The sequence below is a fragment of the Pristiophorus japonicus genome, chromosome 12, assembly GCF_044704955.1.
Source record: "Pristiophorus japonicus isolate sPriJap1 chromosome 12, sPriJap1.hap1, whole genome shotgun sequence".
Taxonomy (NCBI): Eukaryota; Metazoa; Chordata; class Chondrichthyes; family Pristiophoridae; genus Pristiophorus; species Pristiophorus japonicus.
Window position 1 is genome coordinate 135458426 of NC_091988.1, and position 10362 is coordinate 135468787.

At 45.6% G+C, this 10362-nt stretch overlaps 1 pseudogene; it reads left to right on the top strand.

Annotated features, from left to right (window-relative positions):
• Positions 1-4484: 4484 nt before the first annotated feature.
• Positions 4485-4654, top strand: LOC139277892 (U2 spliceosomal RNA; annotated as a pseudogene).
• The last annotated feature ends 5708 nt before the right edge of the window (positions 4655-10362 follow it).

Consider the following 10362-nt stretch of genomic DNA (forward strand, 5'->3'; position numbering starts at 1 on the left):
TTAGCAGCACAAGCAAAAGCTGAAAGCTTAACTTCACAAGGCACTATGTATCCCCTTCCCTAGAACACTGATAGGTCCATGTGTCCTAGTTGGGGAATGGACCTACCTAGAACTCTGGTAAGTCCATGTATCCCATTCCTTAGCACTCAGAAAGGTCCATATATCCCATTCTCAGCACTCTAATAGGTCCACGTATCCCTTTCCTCAGCACTCTGGTAGGTCCATACATCTTCATCCCCAGTGTTGTAGAAAGTTCATGTGTCTAATTTATCTGAATTCTGGTAGAACAACTACAATTAGTATTGAAATTGTACCATTGGCATGGTAAAACGTCACTAGATTTGTGCAGCTGGATTCCCAGTACTCTGGTAGGTCTAAGTGTCTAATTTCTCTGGTACTCGGAAGTTCTGTGCATGCAATTCCTCGGCACTCTAGCAGGCTTGTGTAACACTGGCATTGTGATAGCTCCATCTCACACCTTCTGAAATGGAACAGTGCTATGAAAATCTGAAAGTTTTGCAGTTGGAGGGCACTGTGGGGACTGATTTGTGGTGTTCTAAACCATTCTCACAAACATTATCACCCCCGAGTAAGACAACAGAGTTTAGAGATGAGGAGTTGGATTCATTGAACTGTAGACCTGGTTTCCGCTCCCCACGCCCCCAATAAAAATAAATCTCATTATTATCAGGAGCTGTGCCTGAATTCTGGTGTCAATGCAGGAAGAAAGCCAAAACAAGAAATATAATGTACATTCTCTGAGGTTGTGCTCTCCTCGCACAGTCTTAGTCAGAGGGAGCATGAATCATAGAATCAAGCACAGAGATCAGTGTCCAATTCGCTATGCACCCAAGTTAACAGTGATTCATTTTAACGACTGGAAAATCAGGATTGCCATGCTTTGGGCGCGTTGACCTGTGCGCTTAACTCCTAGATCCGCATTCCCTTCCGGCCAGGCTCCAGGCTGGGAGTGCAGTCTCGTAGAATTGAACTTGTCGGCTCATTGTAGTGCCAGGAGAATTGGACGCGCGGACTAGCCGGGATGCCAGGGAATCAGGCCCACAAACCCACCACAATGCTGGGGGATTTGATGCGTGGACCCACTGCACTGCCAGGTGAGGGGGAGCTTTCAATTTCTACTTCCGATTTCAGCCTTTGCCGTCTGGCTTTGGAGCAAATTCATCGCAACAGAAGCTGAAGCCAGGCTGAAATAAAACACTTCCTTACTCTCTTGATTTATCTCTACGAGGTCAAATGTTGCTGCTTCATAAAACAACAAAAGGTTGACATCGGTTGTTCGAATCCAAAGCTGAAAATCATGATTCTTATTCTCTCTGCCAGAGAAACTGGGCACACTGAACTGCTGGCCTGGCACGCGATTGGATTGTACATCATGAATTGAGTTGTTCTTGGTCCTTTTTAATGCTATATATTTTCCTCATATATAGTTGTCACCTGGCATTCTCAGCAGCAGAGTTTATTATATTCATAAGAAACACCTTCGAAATTGTTTGTGAGTGATGTGAGCAATGGGCCATCCAGAACAGATCCCTGTAGAATTGCAAGGGTCACTGCTCCCTTCCAAACATGGCTTTTTTGATTTATTATTGACTTCTGCTTCCGAATGCCAAGTTAGTTTACAGTATCGCTGGCTAATTTTTCATTAGTTCAATGAGCCTTGAGTATATTCAAGGCTGAGATAGATAGATTGTTGGACTCGAGCGCAATCAGGGGATATGAAGATCGGGCGGGAAAGTGGAGTTGAGGTCGAAGATCAGCCATGATCTTATTGAATGGTGGAGTACGTCCATTCATTTTAGAAATTCTCTTTCAGAATATATTACTGTACACTTGCAGGTAGCTTTTTTGCTATTTCTGTACATTCACAAGACTTATTGGTGCAAATACCCCAGATATTTTTTTTTATTTGTTCAGGGATGTAGGCGTCATTGGCAAGGCCAGCATTTATTGTCCATCCCTAATTGTGCCTTGAGAAGGTGGTGGTGAGCCACCTTCTTGAACCGCTGCAGTCCGTTTGGTGAAGGTGCTCTCACAGTGCTGTTAGGGAGGGAGTTCCAGGATTTTGACCCAGAAACGATGAAGGAACAGTGATATACTTCCAAGTCAGGATGGTGTGTGACTTGGAGGGGAACTTGCAGGTGATAGTGTTCTCATGCGCCTGCTGCCCTGGCATTCTAGGTGGTAGAGGTTGTTGGGTTGGGGAGGTGCTGCCAAAGAAGCCTTGGCAAGTTGCTGCAGTGCATCTTGTAGATTGTACACATTCAAGCCACGGTGCGCCGATGGTGAAGGGAGTGAATGTTTAAGGTGGTGGATGGGGTGCCAATCAAGCGGGCTTTGACCTGGATGGTGTCGAGCTTGAGTGTTGTTGGAGCTGCACTCATCCAGGCAAATGAAGAGACAGGAGATGAGACACTCGCCACAGAATACTCAGCCTTTGATCTGCTCTTGCTGCCACAGTATTTATGTGGCTGATCCAGTTAAGCTTCTGTTCAATGGTGACCCCCAAGGTGTTGATGATGGGGGATTCAGCAATGGTAATGCAACTGAATATCAAGGGGAGGGGGCCAGACATTCTCTTATTGGAGATGGTCATTGCCTGGCACTTGTGTGGCATGAATGTTATTTGCCACTTATCAGCCTCAGCCTGAACGTTGTCCAGGTCTTGTGAATGCGGGAATTGACTGCTTCATTTACTGAGGAGTAGCGAATGGAACTGAACACTGTGCAAACATCAGCAAACATCCCCATTTCTGACATGATAGAGGGAAGGTCATTGATGAAGCAGCTGAAGTTGGTTGGACCTAGGACACTGCCCTGTGTCTGGCAGCTATGTTCTTTAGGACTTGGCCAGCTGTGATGGTACCGAGCCACTCTTGGTAATGGACATTGAAGTCACCTACCCAGAGTACATTCTGAGCCCTTCCAAGTGGTGTTCAACATGGAGGAGTACTGATTCATCTGCTGAGGGATGGCGGTAGGTGGTAATCAGCAGGAGGTTCCCTTGCTCATGCTTGACCTGAAGCTATGAGGCTTCATGGGATCCGGAGTCAATGTTGAGGAATCCCAGGGTCACTCCCTCCCTACTGTATACCACTCTGGCGCCACCCCTGGTGGGTCTGTCCCGCCCGTGGGACAGGACCTAACCAGGGATGGACATTGGCTGAAAGGTATAATTCTGTTGCTGTTGCTTGACTAGTCTGTGGGACAGCTCTCCCAATTTTGGCCCATCCTCAGCTGTTGGTGAGGAGGACTTTGCAGGGTCAACTGGGCTGGGTGTACCGTTGTCGTGTGATCCATCCAGTTTTATTTTTATTAAAGTTTCTTGAAGCGTTTTTTTTCCAACTGAGTGGCTTGCTAGGCCATTTCAGAGGGCAGTTAAGAGTTAACGATGTGGCGTCACAGATAGGCCAGGCCAGGTAAGGATGGCAGAATTCCTTCCCTGAAGGACATTAGTGAAATCCGACAATCTAGCTTTTTATTCCAGATTTTTTTATTTAATTAATTAAATTCAAATTCCACAGCTGCCATGGTGGGAATTGAATTGATATTTCTGGATCAGTAGTCCAGACCGCTGGATTATTATTCCTATAACTTAACCACTATGCTACCATTCACAGCTCATTCCCAGTTCCTTGGGCTCCTGGTATTTGTATTGGAAGGATGTGTCTTACTGATAGAACTTTTCTGATAGTATACATGTTCCATCTGCCTCATCTATCTAATTCCTATTGGGTTTTTGTGTCATCCAATTTTCTGCAGATCTTGGGAGTTAACTCCACTTTCACTGATTTAATATTGCTTTTCAGATTCATGCATTCAAGAAAGTTCAAGAGTAATCCTAATTCTCAACCAATAAACTGCTTGAGTATTAGCTCAGTCTTACTGACTACTACTGGCAAAAAAAAGTCCCACATTAGAAGCAAGTAATTCTCAAATTCTCATATCCTTTCCTACCACTACACGCAACTCTTGAAAAATGTAAACCCTAAAGTAAAGCAATGTGAAATATTCCAGTGAGTAACCAACTCAAAGTGATTCATTTTCTGGCTTTGGTGAAATGAAAAATGAAAGACTTCATTAGCTTGCAAGCAGCATTGGGCTGCTTAGCTCCTCAACTTTAAGTACTCAATGTTTATTTTAATGATTTCACCTCCTGAAGCTTCTCCATTTGATTCCCCATCTCCATGTCTCTGTCAAATCTGCATTTTACGTATTTTCCAAATTTCCTCTAATTAAGTGATAGTTTTTGGGAACCAAGTTAAAATTTAGTAAGTTTAAAGGGGTATTATCTTTACGATAACACATTTGGCAAACCCATTTCTATGATATAAATACATACATAATTGTTTAAACAATGTCTTTCATCTTGACGTGTAACTCTTCACCCTACCCCACACAAAATGACTAAACACTTTCTCATGAAAATAATTCCCCTTTAAAAAATGCTTAACTCATCAATGGGGAACCCTTTTGGCGAAGATCAAGTGTAGTATCTGTTCTTATCAGTTTAATATCCCCTATGGGGACATGATATTGAATTGATTTTTGGACAGGGAGCTGGATCAGGGGCATGCCCCGTCCATTCCATGCACCGACCTGGTATTGCAATATTTCCAGGAACGGTGCAACTTCGCCTCTCGGCCTTTTGGCCTAAGATCAAACACATTGGCGCAAAGTGATCTTTGGTGTTAGAGTTGATCTGGAATGAAATTGGATTAAAAAAAAATAAAATTAAATAAAAAAAAAAATTTTTTAAATTAAAAAATGTAAAAAAAATCAATGGGGAAAGATTGTCCCTCTGTGCTGTGTGTAACAAAATCGTAAACTTGTTTAAAAAGAAGTTTGCAATGTTGTTACACGTAGTGCACAGAGTGAGTCTGACCCCACTCCAGTAATTTTGAAAGCATTCCCCTCGCGCAGTATCGAACTCTCCACCCCATATACAACCCCATTTTCAATAAAAGGGTCAAATGTGTTCCATTCACTGTTGACAAATGACGGATCCTATTGATAAAGTCTGAAGGTTTAATTTCACCATTCAACAATCAACTGCTGTCACTTCCATTCATTATCAAAATGTCAAAAATCAGCTCTATTGTTATATGCTGCCAGGCAGATCATGATCATGACAATGGATACATTGGCGCAGTGTGTTTTATATAGAAAATCTCAAGGCCTTGCCGGGCGGTGAATATTCTTGTTGAATCTAATTCTCCATTCGTTCCCCAGGAGAAATAGTAATTTCTTGTTCATTCACATATTTTTAATTAAGCACCTTTTCTCAACTGCAAAACTAGACATCAGTAGGGAAAGGGGGTGAGCTTAGGCTAGTGTTCTGATGTGCAAACAATGAAAATTCATTGATGCTTGCTGTCTCCACATCAGACACAGAAACATGTAGAAGTTTCTGGATAATCAACCAACAACAACTTGCATTTATGTAATGCCTTTAACGTTGAAAAATGTTCCAAGGCGCTTCAAAGGAGAGTAATCAGCTGAAAACTGACATTTAGGTAGACGGCCAAAAGCTTGGTCAAAGAGGTAGGTTTGCAGGAGTGTCTTAAAGGAGGAGAGAGAGGTGAAGAGGCAGTGAGTTTTAGGGAGGCAATTCCAGAGCTTAGGGCCCAGGCAGCTGAAGGCATGGCCGCCAATGGTGGGGTGAAGTAAGGTGGGGGGATGCACAAGAGGCCAGAGTTGGAGAAACACATAAACTAGACGGTGTGTTCCAAAGGCGTCAACCTAATTTTAAGTCTGCTTTGTCGAAATCTCGACCTCAGAAAAGAATGACTCCGACACTTACAGCTCCGATGGAAGTTTCCCTTTTAATTTACTTGCTCGCAAGGGGTAGGTTTCACTCAGTCAAGGGCAAAATGAAACCTCCGCAATGGTACAGCTTCACAAGATATTTATACAGTAAAACCCAAGTTCTGGCCTCTCCCTGTGTATTGCTCTGTCTCACAGTCAGTGAATACAGATAAAGAGTTAATTACTATATCCTGGTACTGAAATGGTGTCAAGATATTCCCTTTTGTCAGGGTTATCAGAAAGCCAAACGGCCATTACTCCATGAGTCATAGGTAATGGGCTATCACCTGTCTTGTATTGTATCAGGATTATCCAATTTCCTGGTCAGTTTACCTGTTTGCTTCAAATGGATGAGGTAAAGGAAAGAGATAATGGCTAGAAGATAGGGGTGGGGTGACATGGAACTCCTGTAGTGTAGACAATAGGAGAGCACCATGGGGGGTTACTTGTCTCAGCATGACTTGTCTCCTAGCTGTCTGATAACCATCAGCCATCTAACAGCAGGTTTAGCTGTTCATAATAAGCTGGCTGCTAAAATGCAGAAAGTTCTGGAAGGGCCAGGACTCCATTTTAATCAAAAGGCACACAAATACCGTATGGTATCAGCTTAGATAAAAATACATTTCCACAGCTTGATTGAGCTTCGATTTAGGAAGATCTAGAACTTTAAGTATGCATGAAGATCAAGGTTCTTCACCCACTGAACAGAGGCTTGACTGTATTCCTGCACTGATAATACACTGTCAGGGACTGCACATTATGCTTATTGCAGCATGGAGGCCCCGGCCTGTGTGAGAACACCAGCGGCAGATCAGGGCCATAAAAAGAGCGGAAGTGCGGCGGCCATGAGCAGCGTGGAGGCCACTTCAGGGAGCAGCGTGAGCTGGTGCAGGAGGGCGACGGCAGTGAAGAGTGACATCATTGAGGTCCAGGTCGGTGATTGGAGCGTGGGCAGACACAGCAGGAGCGGCGAGAGACTGTGGAGGGATGTGATCGGGGCCCAGGAGAGGCGTGAGTTCGGGGCTAGAGTCCCAGGGGCACTAGGTCTGTGCAGCAAAGCAGGTCTCCAGTTGTCTTGGATAACCCTTGCCACTGGACCAAGACCTAGCTCTGTCAAGCCCGTGTGGTGGCTGGTGTGCAATGGCCCTCACACGTTAAAAAAATCCACGCACAGTCATCTTCCATCCTTCAGGATGTAGTTCGGGATCTGGAATATTAGGTCCTTCATTGAAACACCTGTGAACTCGTCCTTTTTTTAGCGTGGAAGCAAGTCATCCTTGATTCGAGGGACTGTCTGTGATGATGATGATGTGCTTATTGACATTATTCCAAATTTACATGGCTGGCCGCATTGAATTATGAAGACAATTTTGTGCATTGGACCACGGAGGAATACAGAGAAGTACCCTTCCTCCCACATCAGATTGGCACTTATCATTTAAAAAATGCAAACTAATTTAAATACCTTCAGCACTACGGCTCCAGGCACGGGCATCTGTCCATCAAGCCTCTCTTGGAACTTGTACTGGGAAATGTTATGTATGTGAACCTCACCTATGTGTAAGACTTGCCACTAGGAGGCACACCTGTGGGAGACCTATGGGTCACCTGCGCATCCTGGAGCAAGCAGGTATAAAAGGCAGTCCACCATGCTGCTGCCTCACTTTGGAGTTATAGTAAAGAGACCAAGGTCACAATTGTTTGAGCTTACAACACATTCTCATGGAGTTATTCTGAACTTAACAACTGGCGACGAGTTACCGATCACGAACCTTCATGTGGAAATGGCTGCCGTTGGTATTCTTGAGAGATTTGTTGGGGGTGATGATTGGGAAGCCTTCGTTGAGTGTCTCGACCAGTACTTCGTGGCCAACGAGCTGGACACGGCTGAGACGGAGACCAAGCGTAGGGCTATTCTCCTCGCCCTATGTGGGTCTTCAATATATGGCCTCCTCAAAAATCTGCTGGCACCGGACAAACCAATGGACAAGACTTACAGAGAGCTGTGTGCACTGGCTCGGGAACACCTCCAGCCGAAGGAGAGCATCTTAATGGCCAGGTATTGCTTTTACACGCACCATCGCTCCGAGGGCCAGAACGTGGCGATCTTTGTCACCGATCTAAGATACCTCGTGGGACACTGCGAATTTGCAGGATCGTTGGGGAAAATGTTGCGAGTCTTTTTCGTGCTTGGAATCTTCGCAAACTGCTGTCTGCCGAATCCTTAGATCTGAGCAAGGCCATCACGATAGCCCAGGCTTTCATATCCACGAACAACAACACAAAACAGATATCTTCACAGCATTGAAGCTCACTGGCAAGTACTGTGCATAAAATAATGCCTTCAGTACGCAGAACTGTACATGGTAGGGCCCACACGACCGCAGAGGCCAGGCCTAGGGTGACTCAGAGGCCGCTGTGGAGTGTCAATGCGAATCCATTAAGACCATTCTGGTGCTGCAGAGGCAGTCATAGAGCTCATCAATGAAAATTCAAGCACTATGTGTGCAAGGGCTGTGGAACAATGGGGCACCTCCAGCGAATGTGCAAACGACCTCTGACTCACCACATGGCAAAGTCAGCAGAGCGTGACCGATCCAACACGGATCACGCTGAACGAGCAGGAGAGGCAACTCAACCTGAGGATGAAGAGGAAGTGTATGGGGTGCAAACTTTCACCACCAAAAGCCCTCCGATAATGTTAAAAGTTAAACTTAATGGCATTCCAGCCTCCATGGATTTGGACACGGGGGCGAGTCAATCAATCATGAGCCAGAAGGCTTTTGAGAAACTGCGGGGCAACACGGCACAGAGGCCAAAACTGAGCCTGATTCACAAAACGTTGCACACTTACACTAAAGAACTCATACCTGTTATCGGCAGTGCGGCAGTGAAAGTATCGTACGACAGAATGGTGCATGATTTACCACTATGTATTGTACCAGGTGATGGCCCAATGCTGTTCGGCAGAAGCTGGCTAGGAAAGATTCGATGGAACTCGGAAGACATCAAAGCACTGTCTTCGGTGGATGACACCCCATGCGCCCAGGTGCTAAACAAATTCCCAGCGTTATTCGAGCCAGGCATTGGCAACTTCACAGGTGCCAAGGTGCAGATCCATCTTGTTCCTGGGGCATGGCCCATTCATCACAAGGCCCGAGCAGTCCCATATATGATGCGAGAAAAAGTTGAGATCAAGCTGGACAGACTTCAACGAGAGGGAATCATATCGCCAGTCGAGTTCAATGTGTGGGCCAGTATAATCGTGCTGGTGCTAAAGAGCGATGGGATGGTCAGAATCTGCGGGAACTACAAGATGATGATCTACCGAGTCTCGTTACAGGACCAGTACACATTACCCAAAGTGGAGGACTTTTTCGCAACATTAGCAGGGGGAAAGTCATTCACCAAGCTAGATCTCTGCTTACATGAAACAGGAGCTGGCTGAACCGTCAAAGAAACTGACGTGCATCAACACGCACAAAGGATTGTTCATGTACCACAGATGGCCCTTTGGGATTCGCTCGGCTGCGGCCATCTTCCAGAGGATCTTCCAGATGCATCTTCTGCTGAAATCGGTTCCAAGCACCATGGTGTTCCAAGAGAACATCTTGATCACTGGTTGCAACACCACCGAACACTTGCACAACCTGGAAGAGGTCCTAAAGCGATTGGACAGAGTGGGACTCAGGCTGAAATGCTCCAAGTGTGTTTTCCTGGCACCAGAGGTCGAATTGCTGGGGAGAAATATTGCGGCAGGCAGCATCAGACCCACGGACTCCACGAAGGAGGCCATCAAGAATGCACCCAGACCACAGAATGTGACAGAGCTGTGTTCGTTCCTGGGACTCCTCAACTATTTTGGTAACTTTCTACCGGGGTTGAGCACTTTGCTGGAACCATTGCATTTATTGCTACGCAAGGGTGACGACTGGGTTTGGGGTTAATCTCAAGAAACTGCCTTTAATAAGGCCAGAAACCTGCCATGCTCTAACAAGTTACTTGTATTGTATGACCCATGTAAACGTTTGGTACTAGCTTGTGATGCGTCGTCATACAGGGTCGGTTGTGTGTTACAGCAAGCAAATGTGTCAGGCAAACTGCAACCGGTTGCATATGCATCCAGAAATTTATTCAAGGCTGATGGAGCCTACAGCTTGGTTGAGAAAGAAGCATTGGCATGTGTATACGGGGTTAAGAAAATGCGTCAATATCTATTTAGTCTCCGGTTCGAGCTCGAAACCGACCACAAACCGTTTATTTCACTGCTTTCAGAAAGCAAAGGTATCAACATCAATGCTTCATCCCGCATCCAAATATGGGCACTAACATTGTATGCGTATGACCAAGTAATCCGTCACAGAACAGGCACTGAGAACTGCACTGAGCCCTCCGTCAGCTGTCATTGCCCATTGCGGGGTGGAAATGGCGCAACTGCGGACTTGCTTCTGGTAATGGATGCTTTTGAGAGCGAAGGGTCACCCGTCATGGCTTGCCAGATCAGGACCTGGACTAGCCAGGATCCTGTGCTAACAC